Consider the following 23,179-nt stretch of genomic DNA (forward strand, 5'->3'; position numbering starts at 1 on the left):
CATGACTTAGATATTCTCCTCCATGATCTAATCATAGAAATTTATCTTTTTGCCATGATGGTTCACAATAACATTATGAAATTCTTTGAACTTTTCAAAAGTTTCAAACATACGTTTCATTAAGTAAATATGACCATATCTAATCAAATCATTAGTTAAGGTTATTAAGTGTAAGCATCCATTGTGCACTGTTATGCTCATTGGACCACATACGTCACCATATATTATTCCCAATAATTCACCACCATTCCAGGGAGACACATGAATAACGTATTAGTCATTTTACCCATCACACAAGCCTCGCATGTGTCAAATGATTCAAAATCAAAAGACGTTAACACTCCATCTCTATAAATGTTTTGCACGCACCTCTTTCCAATATGACCAAGACAACGTTGTCACATGTAAGGGTACTATCAATCTTCTTAAGACATTTAGAATTAATGTTATAATATATTTTTAGATTTAAGTTCCATTATAATAAATTGTACATCCATTGTTCTCAAACTTATAAGAATAATCATTGTTTATTATACCCGATCCTCAAATTATGTTCTTACACAACTTTGGAACAAAATAAAAATTATTTAGTTCTATGATAAATCCGGAAGGTAAAGTTAAAGATATGATTCTGACAGCTTTAGCAGCGATCCAATCACCATTTTTTATGTGCATCACGACTTAATTCATTTCCATCTTGTTAATTTTCTGCGGTCCCTGCATCGTGTTGCAAATGTGAGAATTCAATCCAGTATCGAATACCCATGACTTACATGTATTGTTAGCAATTAGAATATTACTAACACTAACTTGTACGAATTTTACACCTTTCCAAAAGAACCGTTCTTCTTACCCACCAAATAATTTTTTAAGTTGCGTTTCGAGTGTCCTTTTTGCTTGAATTAGAAACACTTTGCCTCCTTAGTAGCTCCAACCTTGTTTCTCTTCTGGGAGACAATCACCATTTGTCGCGTTCTGGGAACCGGGGTACCCAGACCTGCCTGCCTGCGGCCCAGGGCGGGCCCACTTCATCAACACGCGGACGACTGGAACGGCACCTCCCGGAACAAGGCTCTCGCGAGGGGCCAAGCCTCATGAGGAGGAGCAGCGCCAAGACCCGCGGGGACCTCCTCAGGACCTCTCCGAAGCAGAAATTCCGAGGCAAGGCCGGGCCTTAGGAGTCAAGGGTGATGCCAGGAAAGGACGGGAAAGCAGCAGATGGCAGGACGGGGCAGTTTCCCCTTTGGTGCAAAGGGGGCAGGAGCGTAAGGGTTTCCGAAGGCATCTTCCAAAGGTTTCCCTTCTGGTGCAACAAAGCCACAACCGCCAGCCAGTAGGGCGATCATCACCCACGGGCCCATCTCTGCAGCGCAGACAGGTACTTTGCACGTGAAGACCACCTTTGGGCAGGGGAGAATGTTACCAGTTCCCCTTCAAAGTTGGTCACTGTGGGATCCCTCCCCGCCGGGCCGATAAGGGAAGAGGACCCAGGCCTCCACTATAAATAGAGACGGTAGGATACTTGGCAAGGGGACCGGATCATCGAAACCCTAGAACAACACACCTAGCCATCTGGCCTCCGGAGGCCTGAGAGCACTGTACTAGTTCACCCATCAACCTCCGTGAGAGGCAATCCACCAAAAGCAGGAGTAGGGTTCTACGCTTCGCAGCAGCCCGAACCTAGGTAAACTACTTTGTTATGTGTTCCCCACACCTTCGAGTGAGTTCTTCACCGTTTCCATCAAGTAGCGGGCTAGGTTATGTCTAGCCAAGGGAGATCGCCATACACGCCCCTGTGTTCGAATCCTTAGGGTTTTGCGGAGCCCGAAATCCGACATTTGGAGCGCCAGGTAGGGGGTGTGTCGAGGTATCCCCCAAAGTTTGTCTCACCCAAACTGACCGCGTCCATGGCGGGGAAACAACGAGTCTGTGCGGAGAGACGTGTTTCCTGCGTGCCGCAGACGGCATGGGCAGGGCACGGCGCCCAGCTGCCCCCATCCACCTCAACGGCCGACGACCATGCTGGACAGACTTTAGGAGAGCGCCGAGGTTTGCCATCTTTACGAACTGTACAACATCCCCTCCCCTCGTCCGAGCCTGCCAACACCTGACGCACAGGCATGTCGCGCTGCTGGTGGCGTAAGAGCTCAGGCGCCACCGCACGACACGTCACCGACGCATCAGAGGTCACGCGCGCCAGGATATGTCTCCATCATATCTACTTTTCCAAACTCTTTTGCCCTTGTTTTGGACTATAATTTGCATGATTTGAATGAAACTAACCTGGACTGACGCTATTTTTAGCAGAATTGCCTTGGTGTTATTTTTGTGCAGAAATCAAAGTTCTCCAAACGTCCTGAAAATTTACGGGGAGCAGTTTTGGAAAATAAGAAAAATAACTGCACCAAGTTCCACCTGAGGGGGTGCGCCAGTGGGCCACAAGCCCTGGCTCCACCACCACCCCCTGGTGGTGATGGGTAGGGTTGTGGGGCCCACACGGCTCAGCCGCCCCCAACCTTAGGTCTATAAGTCCCCTTTCGTCCCAGAAAAAATAAAAAGAGAAGTTTTCGTCGCGTTTGCGATACGGAGGTGCCGCCACCACCTGTTCTTCATCTGGAGGGAAGATCTGGAGTCCGTCTTGGGCTCCGGAGAGGCACTAGTAGGAGTAGTTTCTACAAGGTATGGTTGGTCCTCATTCACTTTTCTCTTGAACTTCAAAAATTTCAGCAAAAGGAAATTAAGTTCAGGAGGAAGTTTCATGGTGGTTCCTCAAATAAGAAGGGTCCCCGTCTCTCTTTTCGGGAGCCCGAACCTTTTCAAGTAAGGAACGCACCGGTGCAACCATGTGAATGTCCTTCCGATGAGTTCTTGATCGAAGCAAGTTCAAGGATGAGTTTGTTACACTTGTCCGCAATGCCGGGTTAGAATAATTCCTCTCAGGTAAATGTGAACAGTATGCTATGCTCACTGCCTCTTTCGTTCGTAGATTTAAATTTTTAGTTGGCCGTGACTCATCCATACTGTTTGATCTGCAAGATAAATCCTATGTCGTGGATTTGGAGGATTTCAATAGGATTTGCAAGATACCCGATGGGGGTAGTATTAATGATCCTTCTAAGTCTTCGGTCAGAGACTTTGTCTCTAGTATAACTGTTGGAGAAACCAGAGATATCACACAAGCCACCATAGGAAGCATCCATTTCGTTGCTTTGCACTACCTTGCCCTCTTCATAGGTAGGTGCATCAATGGCAATGGTGCACATTGTCACCTATGCGCTTCTGACCTTAGTATCCTTAAGAGCGCAGTAACTGGTGACAGGAGCTTCAATATGGGAGCTAGAATAGCAAGGAGGTTGAATAAAAATGCCAGTGAGGGGGATTTCTTTGGTGGAGTTTATGCTACACACTAAGCATATTTTCTTGGAGTATCCATCCGTCCACAAGACCCTCCTCTCCGTACAGCCTACCTTGATCGTGTCGCTCTAACACGCAACTAGTTCCTTGAGAGAGATCCTGGATCCCTCCTATACCGCTTGATATTTAACCGGTAGCGTGTTTTCCATATTACCCATCCTGCTCCTCCTTCTTTGACTTTCAGGTAAAACGAAGATACTACATAACCATAGGAGAGGCAGAGGAGTATGAGAGGGAGGTGACGGCTGCTCGACTTCGTGAGGCAGCTATGCAGGTAGTGGCTGCATCACTCCCGTATAATGCCCATTATGACTTTGGGTTTCGACAGGATCATCCTTGGGAGTAGATCAAGCTAGGCCAAAAGCATAAGTTTGGGGGAGTACGTGTTCTCACCGACTTTACATTCAAGCTTATGCTTTCACATTGTTAGCCGGTGTTTACATTTTGCCACTGTATTATCCATGCTAGTTTATTTTTGTTTTCCTGTTTTCTTGTCTTGTGTCCTTTAGAGAAAACCCAAAAAGATTTTTCTTTCTTCTTTTGCTTGTTGGGAACTTTCCCGTGTAAATAGCTTTCTTTTTCTTTGTGTCAAGGTAGAAGATATTGGTTACAATGTTTAGTGGTTCTTATATGCTTACCTGTTTAGCTTTCAAAGAGCCATATTACTTTGTCTTCTCCTTATATGCTTACATGTTTATGCCTGCAGATTCAGCTTAGTCCAATGCGCTTCTTATCGTTCTCATCGTTCGATCGTGCAAATGAAAGGCAAGAATGATGATATATGATGAAGTGACTGAGACTGAAAAGCTGGTATGAACTCTATCTATTTTGTTTTTGTAAATATGACTAGCTTGTCGACCCAGATTTAGCCTTGTTGTGGGAAAACCATGTTAGCAATGACAACTTAGATATCATAGTTTCTGATGCCATGCTTATTTAGCTGAGAGCTTATAATGGTTTGTCTTGAATGCCAACATAGATTTTGAGATGACTATGATGTAGTATGATAGGATGGTATTCTCCTTTGAATGTTTCAAGTGGCTTGACTTGGCGCATGTTCATGCATGTAGTTGAAACAAAATCAACATAGCCTCTATGATGTTCGTGTTCATGGTGATTTATATCATGTTCATGCTTGCATTCATTGTTAGTCAAACTCATTGCATCTTGATGACTGTTGTCGCTCTCTAGTTGGTCGCTTCCCAGTCTTTTGCTAGCCTTCACTTGTACTAAGCGGAATACTGCTTGTGCATCCACTTCCATAAACCCAAAAGTTTTTGCAAAAGAGTCCACCATACCTACCTATTTGCGGTATCTACCTGCCGTTCCAAGTAAATTTGCATGTGCCATTCTCTAAACCTTCAAGAAATAATCTGTTTTGCGTGCCCGAACCGCTCATGTGGTGACAGAGGGCTATTGGTATCTTCCATGCTAGGAGTGTTATCCTTGACATGTGTTTATTCACTGTCATTCACCATAAAGGGGATGGTAATTGGAATGCCCAGTTACACGCTTAAATCGAAAATATAACTGCAAAACAAGACTCCCCCCGGATTGATGTTAGTATGGACGGTACCCGAGGATTTGGCTAGCCATGGAGTGTGATTGATTGGTGGTGGGGGAGTTAAAACTTTACTTTTCTGTTTGGGAACCGCCTATAGCATGAGTAGCATGGAAGATATTAAGAACTCTTGGTCATTGCGTTGACAATGAAAGCATGCCACCCAAAATTATTATCTCCGTTCTCAAAGCTTGAGCTCTGGCACCTCTGCAAATCAATGCTTCCCTCTAAGAAGGGCCTGCCTATTTATTTTCCTGTTGAGTCATCCTCCTCTTATATAAACACCAATTAGAGAGCACCTCTGTCATTTTTATGCTTTGCTTTTGATTGATATTGAGTATGACAATGACTGGATCTTCGTTGCTATGAATTACTATGTTTAGTGAGCCCTTGATCTTTGAAAAGTGCTCTGCATTTATGTTTTGCGGTCTCAGAAAGAGCTAGCGAGATACCACCTATTCATATTGCTTCATGCTTGTTTTGATTGAAGTGTTGCTATTTGAAACTCATTATTATTTGCTCGTTAGCTGATTATGCCATTGATATTAGATTACCGTGAGACCTTTGTGTCATTTGCTTATGTGGTTAACTTGTGATCTTGGTGAAATTCTGGTTATGAGTTAGACATAGTTGCAACAACAAGATCAAACAGAGTTTTTCAAAGTTTTTCTTTCTCTCTCAGTTTGTCAACTGAGTTGCTTGAGGAAAAGCAAGATTTTAAGCTTGGGGAAGTTGATACGTCTCCATCGTATCTACTTTTCCAAACTCTGTTGCCCTTGTTTTGGACTATAATTTGCATGATTTGAATGGAACTAACCTGGACTGACGTTGTTTTCAGCAAAATTGCCTTGGTGTTATTTTTGTGCAGAAATCAAAGTTCTCCAAACGTCCTGAAAATTTACGGCGAGCAGTTTTGGAAAATAAGAAAAAAATCTGCGCCAAGTTCCACCTGAGGGGGTGGGCCAATGGGCCACAAGCCCTGGCTCCGCCACCACCCCTGGTGGCGGTGAGCAGGCTTGTGGAGCCCACACGGCTCTGCCGCCCCCACCCTCAGGTCTATAAGTCCCCTTTCGTCCCAGAAAAAATAAAAAGAGAACTTTTCGTCGCGTTTGCGATACGGAGGCGCCGCCACCACCTGTTCTTCATCTGGAGGGCAGATCTGGAGTCCGTGTTGGCTCCGGAGAGGGGAAATCGTCGCCATCCTCATCATCAACCTTCTTCCTTCACCAATTCCATGAAGCTCTTCGTCGTTCGTGAGTAATCTATTCGTAGGCTCGCTGGGCGGTGATGAGTAGGATGAGATCTATCATGTAATCGAGTTAGTTTTGATGGGGATTGATCCCTAGTATCCACTATGTTCTGAGATTGATGTTGCTACTACTTTGCCTTGCTTAATGCTTGTCACTAGGGCCCGAGTGCCATGATTTCAGATCTGAAATTATTATGTTGTCACCAATATATGTGTGTCTTAGATCCGATCTTGCAAGTTGTAGTTACATACTATGTGTTATGATCCGGCAACCCCGGAGTGACAATAACCGGAACCACTCCCGATGATGACCATAGTTTGAGGAGTTCATGTGTTCACCAAGTGCTAATGTGTTGATCCAGTTCTTTATTAAAAGGAGAACGTTAATATCCCGTAGTTTCCTTTTGGACCCCGCTGCCACGGGAGGGATGGACAATAGATGTCATGCAAGTTCTTTTCCCTAAGCACGTTTGACGACACACGGAATGCATGCCTACATCAAATTGACGAACGGGAGCTAGCCACATATCTCTCCGTGTTATAGCTGTTGCATGATGAATATCATCCAAACAAATCACCGACCCATTGCCTATGAGTTTGTCCTAGTGCTGCTGCTACTACTGTTGCTACTGTTTTTACTTGTCTTGCTCTGCTGCTGCTACTACTCTTGCTACTACTGTCGGTTGCTACTATTGCTACTTGCTACCGCTGTCACTACTGTTGTTCCTTGCCACTGTCGTTACTCGCTACTTTGTTGTTACTACCGTGCTCCCAGATACGAATCTTTCAGGTGTGGTTGAATCCCACAATTCAACTGCTAATACTTGAGAGTATTCTCTCACCTCCCGTCATGCGAATCAACAAATTTGGGTCGAAAAGTCTACCCTCGAAAACTGCTACGATCCCACGCGCTGGTGGGCGTCAAAAACATTCTTCTAGTTTCAATTGCTGGGGAGTGCTAGCAGCATTCTTCTGGTGCCGTTGCAAGAGAAAGAACAGTTGACATCACGCCACCTCGGGATCTCCATCACCGGCAAAGCCCGACATCGTCCCCATGCGAACCGTGTCCATCAGCCCGCGTCGCCGGGACTTGCAACAGAAGGACCACGCGGGCGCGCCTCAAATGTCCATCTGGTGTCACCCCCGTAGGGGATCACGTGGGGGAGATGGCGCGGGGTGCAAGACTCATCCTCGCTTGGGGGGGTCATCCACCGTTTCCTCGGACGCTTCACGGAGCAGGGAGAGGGTACCAGAGGCTCGACTAGTTCAACCCTCGCGGGCTCACGCGGGTTGACAAAAACCATACCGACCCACCTACGGGCCACGGACCGCCCCCGCACGAACAGTTATGAACAACTCTGTGGGGGTGATTGAAGAAGGCGGCCCCATGAGGGTGCCCGGCGCGGGTACGCTCGTGGGGCGCACCTGCATGTTGGTAGCTGCCCCAGGCAGGTATCTGGGCCTGGGGACCGGGGACCTCTTGCCTTGGACAGGTTGGACGCACCCTCATGTCCAGGTCGAGGGGCCCCTGCTCGGGACGGAGGGTGGAACATACGCCAATGTTCCCGGGCCAGACGAACCCAACCTGGGGGCCCGGGGACGTATACCCGCTCCCGCCCCCACGGCACGCGATGCTCACTTGGGGACGGAGGGTGGAACACACGTCCATGTCACCGGTGCAGGCTTCATTCGGTTAACACCAGGTGTTTGGGTACCCGTTGCTGCCCTTAGGCTGCGCCTGACTGGCGTGCGGGCATCGCCCCGGGGATCCTCCACCCACCACCTGCGCGAGTCTTCCGGACGGAGGGTGCAGGGGGCTCCCCCCACGTTCGGGGACTCGCTTAGGGCGGGCCATGCTACTCCGCTACAAGCCCGGAGATCGCGAGCGGGGTGCATTCCCATGGGGCATGGAGCCCTCAAAGCATCCCCGGGCCCCGCATCAACCCGTAGCACCTCGGCGCAACCTCGCGACACCCCAGCGCCACCACTGCGTCGACTCTGCATCGTCCTTCAATTCTTCCGGAACCTACTTCATCCTGTGACACTCTCACGTAATAACAAGCCGAGGCTGTACATGCCCAGGGCCCCCCGAGGACATGGAAGGGGTCCACACCACGCCTAGTGGAGAAGATGAAGGAATCAACACAGTCCCCCAATGGCTTCCAGAATCAGGCGCCTAACGCCTCGGGGGTAGGGACACTCGCGAGGCCAAAGCATCCTCGCGACCTCACATATACACCCCCACCGTGACACTCTCACGTAATAACGAACCAAGGTTGTATACGAACAGGGGTCCCCGAAGACGCGAAAGGGGTCCACCCCACGCCAAGTGGAAGCCCTATGCTCAGCGCTGGGGGGAGACGGAGGCGGTGAATAGCTATGACGTCGGATGCTGTTTCTTCTCGTTTGTTCATTGCGTTTTAAGTTGAGGTCCTCTAAGGCCTTTCCCTATCTGTTGTATCGCGAGTTGTCAAGGGCTCACAGGTTTCCCTGCTTGACGTTTTGAAAAGAAAAGAAGGGTGGGGATTTCGTGTTTATGTTCTCTCGTTTCGTCGGACTCGTGTTCTCTTTTCCCCTTTGATTTGATTGATATTTCACGGGAACATCGGGGGATCTTCCGTTCTCCCGAGGCAATCGCAAAAAATGGACGGAATGCAGAATCACTCGAGCGCTAGAAAGGGGGCTCCTGGGTCCCACCTCAGGAGCCTTACACGTCATAATGTCACTCACCACTATCGGCGATGATCTGGTCAGCGCTGGGAGTGGCGAGGCCCCGCCCTGTGAAGCACGAGCTTCGCTGTGGCACGGAGATGTGCGGGACTGGGGCCTGATGACGTAGAGCGGCTTCAGTGTCAAAGGGGGCCCTTGAGCAGCATGACTCGGTGACCTCACTGGTCACAATGCCACCCCCCCCCCAGGGTGCCGAGGCTTTGCCTCGTGAGGAGTAACCTTGGTAACGGGTTCCACCGCACGGTGGCAGGGAGATGTGCGGTATCGGGACCTGTAGACACAGAGTGCTGAAAGGGTCTTCAAATCGCCCCAAGAGCGAGAAGGAGACACGCGGACAATCCCGTGCTCGCAGGACCAATCATTAGAATTGCGACATCTCAGGCTAGCGACAATCGCGGCGAGAATAGAAGTGCCACGCGTACCTCGACACCAGGAAACACGTTAAAAGGCACCCACCAGACATGACTTAACTGATGTTAAACTAAACACATGAACCTATTAGGAGTACAAGGGTGTCGATCATGAGGGTGCCTCTTCATCGGAGCCCATGCCGCGGCCCTCTGGAGCAAGCCTTGTCACCGGATCTTCCACGTGAACCTCGACCCACTCAGCCAGGGTGGCGCAGATCGTCTCTGGGACTGGGTCCAGCGCTGAAGCAGAGTCGAAATCGAGGTCGAGGCGAAGAAGGTGATTGAAGACGTGTGAGGCACCTAACCCAAAAGGTCGCGGCTCTTCTCCTCCGCAAGTGCCAAGGCCTTCTCGGTGCTCGCCTCGAGACGCTCCACGACCCTGTAGAAAAAGCCCAAGTACTCAGAGTCGTCAGGAATCAGGGGACTAGAGACGCCTTCTCCATAGATGTAGCTCTGGGGCCGGGAAACCCTCCGCTCAAGGGACCGATACTTCCTGGAGTGCTCATGTTGGAGGCTGTGAGTGCAGGCGGCCTCTTCGGAAGCCTCTCCAACCAGGGAAGACACGACTTTCACTTGTTTGCAGATATTAGACAGGTTACCCTTGGCAATGGCTTGTGCCTCCAGCGCAGCCTGTCACCTTTCCATTACTGATCCAACCTCCTCCGGAGGACACTCGCCTCATTTTGCAGGCAGTCACGACGCTTGAGGAAGCGGAACTCCTGGAGCCTCAACTTCGTGCGATAATCAAGGAGAAGGGAACGCCGAGCCTCCTCCACCACCTGTCTATCTCCTCCTGAAGCTTCGCTTCACGAGAGGCAAGGGATTCCTCGGCAAGCGACAGCGGTCGCTCCCACGTCTCTAGACGCTCCTGCTCCAAGCACTGCTCTACTCCTACAAGCACCAGCGAGTCGGTAGATGCTCGAGGACCAACGAGGAAGGACTCCATAAGCGGCCTCTCCAGGGGAGCCATAAGTGGAGCTTGCACTTCGAGACGGGTGATGAGGGCGCAGAGCTCCTTTTGGTGGTCCTAAGAGGCCCTACGTCGACAATCAACCTCGAGAGCCTCGGTGAGGGAGCGCTCGCAGGGTTCTAACGCCACACCAAGGGATGCCTCGGCCTCTGCGCAAGCGCGCTCCCACTGCAAACAGTCGAGGATAATGGCAACTTCAAGCTGGCGCCACCCCGACACAAGGTATTGGCGTTCACCTTCCCGGTGGGCCTCATGTCTGGCAAGCCCCGCCCCCAGACGTTGAAGCGCATCCCCTACGATGCGGAGCAAGCCCCAAGGTGCAGCGGGTGAACCCGCGACAGGCTCCAGAGGCAAGCGGGGATCCTCACCTCTCGAACTGCGAACATGAGAAATGCGCAAGGGGTCACCCGGCCCAAGTCCATGCTCAGGGGCTGGGGGCTCCCTTGTGGCCGTTTCATCGACGTTAAGAGCCCCATGAGGCCCCTCATCACCATGCTGGAGGGGTCCATGGGGAAGGTGTGCCATAGACCCAGGAGGTGCCACAGGCGAGGGAAAGGCATCCCGTCGGAGAACTAAAGGCCTCCAACGAAGACGACCGTAGGGGGTTCGCGCAGGAGGCTCCAGAGAGCGGGTTCCGCAGAGTGAGAGGGAAGAGGCTGTGGAACGTCCAGCGGCCTCCGGAGCAGGTGACGCCAATCCTAGCCACTGGTTGCCGAATGGAGACTTGAAGAACAGAGGCTAAGAAGACATACATGTAAAGGAAGACAAGGAGGGAGACAGGCGCTGACTCGTCAATGCCATCAACTTTTTCCTCGCCAGAGCCCCATGCGCGAGGTGCCGGCCGCCCTTGGACGACTTCCTCTTCCTGCCGTCGGGGGCGCCCCGGCGGAGGGACTCGACATCCCTCGAGCGAGGCTCGGTAGCAGGGGTGGAGCTTTCCACCGTCGACCAATCAACACCACGAACACTAGATCGTCGTGGAGCCAGAGCTAGATGGGAGAGCGCCGGCGAATCACCCGCCATGATCCCGGAGGTAACCACACAATTAGGGTCTTCACGGGGCTGAACCGCGAGGGGCGCGGCCTCTGGGAAATGTTTTCCCCCCTCAGGGAGGAGCCCCCATTCGTCGAAGAGCAGCATCTCCATGGTGAGAGCTTCCGGGGCCTTGAGGTGGTAGATCGGCTGGCCGTCCTGGGGAAGCTCGTCAGGATAGCCGCCGGTCAACCGGCGAAGTAGCTCGCGTAGGACATCAGGGGAAAAGCGGGCGACTTGCGTCCTCATCGAGTCGCTGGGCCCTGCATAGGCCCACATGGGGCGGGAGTGGCGTTGAAGTGGAGCAATCCGCCGACAGATGAACTCGCGGACAACCTTCGCCATCGACACCCCCGCATCCCTCTGTTTCCCCACCCGGATCAAGACCGGCGCGAGCCGGAGGTTGCTGAGCTCTTCGCGCTCCCACCCCCGGTTCGGAGTCACCGGGATGGAGGAGGTTGCAGCAGAGATCCAGTCGCGGCCGCCTGAACCTGGACCCACTGCTGCTGGAACCCTTCCACCTCTGGGAGGAGCTCGACGCATGGGATCCCGAGGGCTGACGCGTCAACAATTCTCAACGACGCACACCCAGAGCACTGCATCTCGGAGACCAAATCAAGAGAGAAGAATTGGCGGAGCAATTCCACGGAAGGAGTTTCACTGAGAAAAGCCTCGCACGAGAACGCGAAGGCAGAGAGGAGGAACAAAGAGAAGGGATCAAGATGGAGCGCGTGGATCTGGTAATACGAAAGCACTGCGTTAAGAAAGCCCGAGAATGGCGGCAGCAGACGTGAAAGGAGGGCGTGGATATGGAGAGGAACTGCGGGGGACACCCTTACCCCCCGAGGCCATGAGCCTAACCGGATCTGGGTGGCCCCCCATTCATTGGAGTTGGCGGCAACTACTAGCTGAACCTTCTCCAACCCCTCGAGGTTCACCACCGCCGACCGTTCCAGCGCGAACCGGGGCGTCGCCGGGACAGGGGGCCCTGCGAGCCCCCGCCTTCTCCCCCTTTCTGAGTCATGATGGAGAGAACAATGCCAAGACGGTGTGACATGCATGGATCAGAGGAAGAACCGGCAGCCGGGCCGACAGAAGTAAGAACTAGCGGTAGAATGGATAGGGGACGGAGAAGGGCGACATACTCAGGTCAGGAGATGCGGTGCAAATAGGATTGGCTCTCCATTTTAAAGACCCGGCCCGCAGGCCAACGGGGCCCGTGACATTTCGGGCCGCCTCCAACGCTTCGCAAATAAGCCAACCCAGGCACGCCTTGGGCCGGGGGCTACTGTCGGCGTTCTAGGAACCGGGGTAGCTCGAGAGGCCTGCGTGTGGCCCAGGGCGGGCCCACTTCATCAACACAAAGACGACTGGAACGACACCTCCCGGAACAAGGCCCTCGCGAGGGGTTAAGCCTCGCGAGGAGGAGCAGTGCCAACACCCGTGGGGGGCTCCTCAGGACCACTCGGGAGCGGCGGACATTCCGAGGCAAGGCCGGGCCTCAGGAGTGAAGGGTCACACCATGAAAGGACGCGCAAGCAGCAGATGGCAGGACGGGGCAGTTTCCCCTTTGGTGCAAAGTGGTCGGGGGCGTACATGGTTTCCAAAGGCATCTTCCAAATGTTTCCCTTCTGGTGCAACAAAGCCGCAGCCTCCCGCCAGTAGGGCGATTGTCACCCACGGGCCCGTCTGTGGAGCGCGAACAGGTACTTTGCAGGCGAAGACCACCTTTGGGCAGGGGAGCATGTTCCCGTGTTCCCCTTCAAAATTGGTCACTATGGGATCCCTTCCCGCTGAGGCGATAAGGGAAGAGGACCCAGGCCTCCACTATAAATAGAGAAGGTAGGATACTTGGCAAGGGGATCGGATCATCGAAACCCTAGAACAACACACCTAGCCACTTCGCCTCTGGAGGCCCGAGAGCACTTTACTAGTTCATCCATCAACCTCCGTGAGAGGCAATCCACCAAAAGTAGAACTAGGGTTATACGCTTCACAGCGTCCCGAACCTGGGTAAACATCTTTGTTTTGTGTTCCCCTCACCTTTGAGTGAGTTCTTTGTCGTTTCCATTGAGTAGCGGGCTAGTTTACGTCGAGCCGAGGGATATCGCCGTACATGCCCCTGTGTTCGAATCCTTAGGGTTGTATGGAGCCCGAAGTCCAACACCATTCACCGGCACCAGCCGATTTCTTTTTTGACTTGCCCTTCTTCTTGAAACTCGCGGTGTTCTTGACTTGCAAGACTTGCTTGTTCTTCTGCATTCCAGCTGCCATTATTGTGAGCATAGAGAAGAACTCATTTGCATGTTTATCGATCCCATTCATGCCATAATTAATGATACAACCATTGTAAGATGGGAGAGTGAAGCAAGCACATTATATATATCGAGTGTTGGAGGAATTCCACATTTCAGAGAAGCTAGTCAATCCACATAGCCAACCAACTTTACTATATGCTCACCCACGGGGGAACCCTCTGACATCTTGCATTCAATCAAGGCCTTGGTTATCTCCAAAACTTTGGTCCTTGCATGTTTCTTGCATATAGCAACCATTGAACAAATATAAATTGAGTACTATAATGTTCAAAACATTTCTACAGTTCACTATCCATACAAGTCAACATGACGCACTAGATTGACTCATAATCATCACTATAAGAAGTGTTGGCATTTGCAACTTCCTGTGTCACACCTACTGCACGAGGATCACTATCGGTGCACTAAAGACTAGGGTCTCTAGTGCCCCGGACTAGTGCGCGGACACCGACACCCCCTCTGCAGCGGCAAGGCGCGTCGCCGGAGCCTAGGGCGGAAGCAAGACTCAGAAGCCACCAAGAACAGATTGCAAGCCCCCCGCAGGCACTCGCTTGGTGGGAAGGAAGAAGAGACCCCGGCAGGAGCTCCCTACCGGGGAGATAGAGAATTCCATGGCGAGACCGTCCCATTGAGGAAGAAGGACTGAGCCCCGTCAAGCCATCCTTGCCGGGAATACTGACAAGGCCTCGGCAGGCCATCACCTTCATGCCGAGAGGAACAAGAAGAGCCCCGACAAAGTAACCCTGTCGGGAAGGAAGAGAAGGCCCGAGGAGAGTCGCAGGCGCAGGGAGCCCTCGAGACCTGTGAACGCCTCCATCGACGAACACGCCATCGCCGATGCATGGACCACGCGTCCGCCCGCACGCCAGCACAACACCCCGAAGTTGCCACGTGTGGGTACGTGTCCACCACCCCCCTGAGAAGGCCACGGAAGTTTGTCAAAGCATTTAATGCACCACATTAACACTGTAACTGTCGCTCGACGCTGTTCCACTCTTGAACCCACCATTCACCCATTGAGCCACCGTGGTGACCCCTTCCCCTATAAAAGGAGGCCCGAGGCTCGGTAGTAAGCACTTTCTGGCCTTTTGGCCAATCGAAAGGTTGTAAAGAGGGACATATCTACAGTAACCAAAAACGAATAAGTAAACGCACGCAGGAGTAGGGTTTTACGCACCATGCAGCCAGAACCTGGGTAAAAAGATCTTGCGGGCCTTGACTATTCGTTCTGCTCTTGCCGCGACCCCTCTCCCCGCTAAACCAGCCAAAACGGGACCGTTGAGGCCCTCCTTCTAGCGCCAATCCTTTCACCGACACCTTTGGCGCGCCAGATAGGGGGATCGCCGGAGGCAAACCGGCGTCAGCACCGCCCCGATCCGACGAGCCACTCATCGGCTCCACGGATCTCAGTTCGCCGCAGCATCTTCCCTGAGTGGGAGGTGGGAGTGGTTGCTCTGCCCGCGTGAGAGCTAATAGCGCCTCCATAGGTGCTATGCGAGCGCGGGTGGAAGGAGCGGAGGCCCCGAGCTCTACATCGCGCGACCAACACACCTCCTTGGAACGCCGCGCTGCTATCGAGGGTGTGACAGGGAGATTCGGCCAGGCCTCTGACGCTTACTCCTACCGTCGCACATCTCTGAAGTGCGTCATGGTCGTCGAGGACGCGTCCGAGTCCCCGAACCTCCCCTTTACGCGCCCTCCGACTCGCATATCTCCTTGGAGCGCTGTGACACTGGAGAGATGTGCTCGGGGGCTCCGCTAGCAAATCTCTTGCAAAAGAGATGAGAAAGTGATACGCCCCAGCGTGCCTATTTCCTTCAGAGTGGCCAAAGGCCACCGGCGAGAACCTCGTTGGCAAGGAGGCTGCTGGAGGCGGCATCAACTTACCGGGGGTACAGATAATCCTCCCCGGTAGCAACTTCGGAAGCTATGGCTAGGAATGCCGCGACGCGCGAGATAAGTACAAACTCAGACTTTTTTCCAGACTCTTGGTAGATTAGTTGTACCTTTTGAAGTATCGGCTTTTGTATGAGAATCCCGCACGCAGATGGACCTTGCTAGGATCAGTATAATCTGACTTTGTTTTGAGCCTGTTCAACGACTTGAGCGGCCACAGAGCACCCTCATCTTGTTTCGAACTTGTTCATTGTTTCGGCCGGCTCCTTAGCACTTTATTTTGCCTCGAGCCACGCTTGACGATTTACATGGTTGCACTAAGTGCGGCAAGGAGTCTTGCCGGTGACGACCTCCTTTGTTGAGTTTTCTGAGGATCCGGTCCTTTAAGTACTCGCGATAGGATAAGTCAAGCCGACAAGCATCCGGAAAGTGCAAAGGAATAATCATACAAAATGAGAGTCGAATTAAGCCGACAAGCCGACAAGGAACAACCTATGCGGAGGAGTGAAGTTCAAGAAAACAAAAAGGAGGGGCCCGCGGCGCGGCCAGCGCTGGCTCCTGAGGAACATCCCTGTGCCGACGAGAACGGGACCAGTCCTGACAAGCGCCACCTGGCCCCCTCTTGGTTGATACCAGGGAAGGGGGAAGGGCACACGAAGGGGAGAAGGATCCAGGGTCCATGAGCGCGCCTCCTCCTGGAGCCGGGGGGCCAACACCCGCTCTGGTGAGGTGGCCCAAGGAGAGGGCATGGAGAAGTCAGAGCTTGCGGAGGTGCCTCCCTCTCCAACATGAGGCACCGATGCCAGCTCCGGCAAGAGGGGGAGACGTGTGAGCAGGCGTTGGCGGCATGGCCGCCGGTCAGTTGGAACCCGGGGAATCGTACTCCGACTTGACCCGCTGGGATCCCGACCTGCCAAGAGCCCCACTGCCGCCACAGTCACCCTCGTGGCCATCGCTTGAGGAGGGACACTCGGCGCCGCTCGAGCTCTCTTGGCAGCAGCCGAGACGCACACCCGTGTGCCCATAAAACTAGACGGATAGCATATTTTCCTCCGCTAGCTTAAAGTGGAGGATATGCCAATCCTCGAGGCTGTGGGCGCGGGTGAAGGCTTTCAAGCCCCGCCCAGGCAACATGGAGCGGCGCTTCGGGTACTCCGCACGCGCCTACATAGCGCCATGGGAGCAGCCGTGCGCCGCAACCACAAGACAGGGGACCTAGCAGCCTCCATCGCCCTAGCAAAAGGGCGGGGGAGATGGAGGTGGCCCCGCAGGACGCCGTGCAGCTCCACGACGAACTCCAGCGTCGTCTCGTCCGAGTGTAAGCCAAGCCCAGGAGAAGGCGGAGACGCTGGAGTAGCACTCCACCTCCCTCGGCCATGACCCCGGCGTGCTCGGCCCCTCGAGCCTCTCCCGCCATGGTCGACGGGGCTCCCGCTGGCTGTGGCCCCTGAAGCTGTGGTATGATCCGAGCGGGATCCCCTTGCCGCCCTGGCGGCCGACGGAGGCCGGCCTCGTCCTCTAACCATAGTTAGGGGCGGGTGCCACCACTAAAGCTGAAAGAAACAAGAGAAAACAAGGCGGCAGCCGCTGAAGGCTTTGAGAGTGAGATGGGTGGGCTAAACCTCCGCGCAAACAGCCTAATTTATAGGGCAAATCTCGGAGGCCACCCTCCTCGCTCCACAAGCCACCGCCCCTCTCACCCAATCGCACCCAAGTCACGAGCGGAACATGGAACCGCCCTGATGCACCAATGCATGCAGGGGCGGGGCCATCCACGCCTGCGGCTTTTGAGGTGACGATCGCCACTTGCCCGACCTCCGCTGTGCATGTCCTACACGTCGAAGAGGAGTTTTCAGGGAATAAAGAGGCCATCATGTGCATGACGCGCACCCTCCCACTTCGCGCGTTAATGCTCAACATGGGGAAAGAAAGACTGTAACGGCTCGATTCCGATAAGCCTGGCGCCTGCGAGTCCGCACACCACTTTGGGCCTGGCCCAACAACGCCTCGCATGCGTGTGTGGCTCAGACCCGGGGGCTCCTGTGGGTGGACTAAATACTGGGGTCTCTAGTGGCTCGGACTAGTGCGCGGACACCAGCAGCCCCTCTACAGCAGCAAGGCACGTCGTTGGAGCTTAGGGCGGAAGCAGGACTCAGAAGCCACCAAGAACCGATTGCAAGCCCTGGGCAGGCACTCGCTTGCTTGGAAGGAAGAAGATACCCCGATAGGAGCTCCCTGTCGGGGAGATAGATAATTCCATGGCGAGACCCTCCCGCCGAGGAAGAAGGACTGAGCCCCGGCAAACCATCCTTGCCGGGAAGATTGACAAGGCCTCGGCAGGCCATCACCTCCCTGCCGAGAGGAACAAGAAGAGCCCCGGCAAGGTAACCCTGCCGGGAAGGAAGAGAAGGCCCGAGGAGAGGCACGGGCCCAGGGCATCCTCCCGACATGTGAACATCTCCACCGACAAGCGTCCGCCGATGCATCGACCAAGCGTCCGCCTGCACGCTAGGCAACACCCCAAAGTTTCTGCGTGTGGGTACGTGTCCAACCCCCTCTGACGAGGTGAGGGAAGTCTGTCGAAGCATTTAATGCACCGCAGTAACACTTTAACTGTCGGTCGGCGCTGTTCCATTCGTGAACCCACCGTTCACCCACTGAGCCACTGTGGTGACCCCTTCGACTAAAAAAGGAGGCCCGATGCTGAGTAGTAAGGGCTTTTTGGCTTTTTCTCCAATCGAAAGGCTCTAAAGATGGGCAGATCTACAGTAACCCAAAACGAACAACTAAATGCATGCAAGTGTAGGGTTTTATGCACCACACGTCCCGAACCTGGGTAAAATATCTTGTCGGGCCCTGACTGTTGGTTCTGCTCTTGCCGCGCCCCTCTCCCCGCCAAACCAGCAAAAAGGGGACCGTTGAGGCCCCCAAATCACAAATAATAAATTTCAGATTGGATCAATTACTCATAATTAATAATGTGAACTTAAACTCACAATTCATCGGATCCCAACAAACAGACATCAAAGATTAAATAAAATAGGACTTCAAAGAGAACATTGTATTGAGGATCAAATGAGAGAGAAAGGGAGAGAGAGAGATCAGGAGAGAGAGAGAGATCTACCTACTGGTATGGACCCGCAGGTCCTGGTGGAACTACTCATACATCATTGGAGAGGCAACAAGGTTGAAAATGTTACACGTAGTTGAACTACCTCAAAGTTATCCTTTTTGATCAATCTATTGAGGCATCTCGGTAAGTGTCACAAACACTCCTAGATTTCATACTTGAATAACAACTTTGATATGCATCAATCAACTCTAATGTCACCTTAACACTCCAATGTCACCACAAGTAGTCATGAGTTGACTATTCTACATGCATCTAGAAATTTCAGAATCATCATATCCAATCCAACACAAAGAACTTAAAATGGTACCCCAAGATTTCCACCAGAGAAAGTAGGATGAAAGCATGCATCAACCTGTGTGTATAGATCACCCCAATGTCACGGGAATCGGCAAGTTGATTACCAAAACAAACATCAAGTGACTCGATAGAATACCCCATTGTCATGGGTATCCACTTGTAAGACATATATCAACTGTTCTCAAATCGAATCCAACATAACAAAACCTCAAACGGAAAGGATCAATTCATCACATCAAGATAGTAAGGGAAGAACACCATATGATCCAACTATATTAACAAAGCCCGTTATACATCAATATCATGCCATCTCAAGAATATGAAAACACAGCTATTGGTAACCCTCAATCCTGAGGGTGAACTACTCCCTCCACGACATGCAGACCGCTGGGATGATGAAGATGGCCTCTAGTGATGAATTCCCCCTCCGACAGGGTGCCGAAATAGGCCTCCAGAAGAGTTCTATGTTTATTTGTTAGGGTTTATCTATTTATAGGAATTTTTAGAGTTGGAATTAGGCGAAACGGAGTTACAAGGGCCCCACAAGATATTCCGATGCCGACACTCCCCAGTGCGCACCGGGTTGCCTTCTCACCTACTCATGGGTCTTATGATCCTACCATTAAGCTTCGGGGTTCTCTTGCATTCCATAAAAAACAGAATAACATTTCGTTCAATATAAAGAACTTCTATTTTCTACACAAAAATGTTACCATAGTAATTCTAAAGAAAACAATGAAATTTTGGGTTAGTTCCATTTAATCTTATAAAAGTGCACCAAAACCACACAAAATTATTGAAAACATGGGTAAATATGGCATGGATAATTCAAAAATTATCGATACGTTGGAGACTTATCAACATCCCCGAGCTTAATCCCTACTCGTCCTCGAGTAGGTAAATGACAAAAGAAGTTATGAGGTGTGAATGCTAGCATAGTTCATAGGTTGATCAATGATAATTTGAACAACTTTTGCTAGCATCATAACCAACAACTATTTCTCATATAACTCATAATGATAAAGTAGCAATCATTTCATACGCTATTGTTCAAACTATGCATTCTCCTCAAACTTAACAACCTATGTTCTTAGTTATCAGACCATTATAATTCATCTTATTTACCAAGTAAGAGATTCACATCCTCAAATGTCATATAGTCTTTTATGATTTCTGGTACTCAAAGAATATTTTAGAACACACAACATCCATCGAACACAGAGAAATATATGAGCTTAATGTTTCCCCTTCCAATGTACTTATCATACAGATAATTGTCACCAATAATAACTCATGATAAAATATATTTGACTTGATATACTTGTTTGAATCTTTCCCCACCACATGATGCTTTCCAACTAAGAGATTCAGGTTAGAATAAGAAGTTGACTCAACATGGAAAGTAAATAACATAAAAGTAAATAGAATGTCACTTCATAGAGGGAAACATGGAGTTTCATATTTGTGAGAGCTCATTAATTAAAACAGAGATGAATATATTTTGGATGGTGTGACTTTCCTATAAATGTTACGACAAATGGTTTAAATATCTTTCATGCTAATCACATTACTGGCGGTTTGCAATTAAAACTATTTTTTTACTCCCGCTCAGCCATTCAAACACATTCCCTGGCTAGACGAATGAATGGGTGCCCTCCAAACAATCAACTTTCTAGGGGGAATTCTTGTTTATTTAATTTTGTATTTGTGGGGACCCCGACTTACGAGTCGAGAATGCCAAATGAATGTGCTCAGTGATCCTAGAGATCAATGCTCACTGAACACACATATACTGAATCTTAAGAGTCTTACATCCAAGTACCGAAATATTACAACACATGACCAATAAGGATAAGTTCACAAGGCAGGGCCTATAAGGACAAATCACACTGATACAACTAGTAGGGAAAATCTTATTGCTAAGCGGGTGCTCATGCCATCAGTCTACACTAACAGGCATTCTCACTTGGAAGCATCCTAGTTCGCACGGCCGTCTCCGATGACGTACTCTTCTCCAAACTCCGGTCCCTCCCTGTCTGGTCAATAATACAACCAGTGGCAAGCCAATGAGTACTTTTAATGTACTCGCAAACAGCCCATGATATGAACAACGCGGTTGGTAGAATAACAGGTAAAATGCAGTTTTGGTGGATAGCAGCTTAACTCTGAATAAACATGTTCATGGATGTGCAACATAAACTACATGGTATTTAGAAGAACAGGTTACATGTATCAATATATTTGTCAAGGGCTAAACACTCCGGGTTCACCTGATATGCCAAGTCAACAAACTTGGTCATATCAACTCTTTCTCATACAACACCATTAAACACACACACTTGGTTTATGCGGAAACGACTGGATATAGTTTAAGCAGCACCACCCAACTGTCCTTGACCATGGACACTGCTATTCGAATCGTTTTACACTATGTAGAGGTTGTACACTGTACACACAAGATCCGGGAAACTTTCGTGTCATCCACGGCTCGGGGTATATAACATACCCGAGGTAAGTACCCGATCATTGCCTTTCCCCTGGCGATACTAGACAAAGAAGTTCACTCGATTAGTACCCAACCCACATGATGTATGTCTTACAAGCACCAACTCTGGACAATGTCATCCATGCGGGGACCAACAGTGTGCCCGGAACACGTAAGAATGACATAGTCGCCCTACCTGGCACGACCCCGTCACGAGAGTGACCACACATCACTCCCGCCACTAATAAAGTGGCTCTTTGCTAGCATCGACCAGAGTAATCAACAAAGCCCCTTCCCATAAAGGGGTAACGTGGACGGACATATAAGGTTGGGACAGTCGACACATCATAAAGCTATTCCTAGTTCTGAAACCACTCACACCAAAATACCCGGTGCACCACTTCTCCAATAGTGGCCACCTAACTCATCATCACCCTCACGCATTAGTGGCACCCGACGGGGTTTTCATAAACCTTTGATATTATACCATCATCATGCTCATGCTACCATTATACTTAGCTCTACTTGTAAACATGATATTAGCGTGACCCTCATAGGTGGTAGGATCATGCTGAAGTGCAAGTGCTCTGGAGGAGCTATCAGAAACATCATACCTATGATTTACTGATACTTATGATCATATGCAACGGAAATATTTGTTCTACTTAGCATGCAATATAACATATGCTCAGACATGGTCAAAGGGCTCCTTGGCTTGATCAGCTAAGTATTCGGGGTCTTCGGGGTCTTCAAGTCCAAGTCCTTCGTCAAACGTGGTTTCTATCGTCGTAATAAATAAAAGCAATAAGTAGCTCACTCAAAAACAGATCACAAAGTCACTTTAAAAAGCTGTTTAATTCTGATAAATCCATTATGTTATTTTAAAAATATTGAATTATGGTGGAAGAATAATAAAAATATATTCAATAATTATTTTTATAAAAATATTTCAAAATCATATTTTATAGAAAAAGAAAAGGAGGCTAGGCTTAGGTCTGGCTTGGCCTGAGGCTTGGGCCAGGGCAGCTAGCCAACCAGTTAGCCTAGGCGCACGCGCGACTAGGTTCAAACCTGACATGCGGGCCCCTGCGGTCAACGGCAAAGAGGAGAGAGAGGGGGAGACAGGAGCCAGCGACAGGTAAGCCCCACCTGTCGGGGTCGTCTTCCAACTCGGGACAGAGAGGAGGGGAGGCTCGCCGGCGGTGCTACTGACGGCCTCGAGGCCAACCAAGGGCAGAAATGGAACTAGCCTACCGTCGCCTACCTGCTGGTGGTCGAGAGGTCGACGGGGAGGCCCTGCTTCACCGGCGACGAGGTGCTACGGCGGAGCAGTTTCGGGAGGTCGATGAACTGGGTGCTACGGGCGTAGATAAGCTCGGAGAGGTGATGGGGAAGATCCCTGAATATTCTAGGAACCCATAGGAGGTGAAAGGTGCACTAGAGCTGGCCCGTAGCCCCAGATCGACGGAGCTCCAAAGCGGCGGGGCCTCGGTCGATCTCGAGCACATGAGCTCGCTGTGCTCAAATGGACAGGCTAGGGGTGGAATTCAGGCTTTGGATAGGTGGGATGGAGGTGATAAAGCAATGGGGAGGCCCTATTTATAGGCTTCCGACGGTGTACCGAGTCGGTGGTGCCGGTGGTTTCACCGTAGCTTGTAGGAGGAGCAGTGAGCCTTCGGGGTCG

This window comes from Hordeum vulgare, chromosome 7H, assembly GCF_904849725.1.
Source record: "Hordeum vulgare subsp. vulgare chromosome 7H, MorexV3_pseudomolecules_assembly, whole genome shotgun sequence".
Classification (NCBI taxonomy): Eukaryota; Viridiplantae; Streptophyta; class Magnoliopsida; order Poales; family Poaceae; genus Hordeum; species Hordeum vulgare.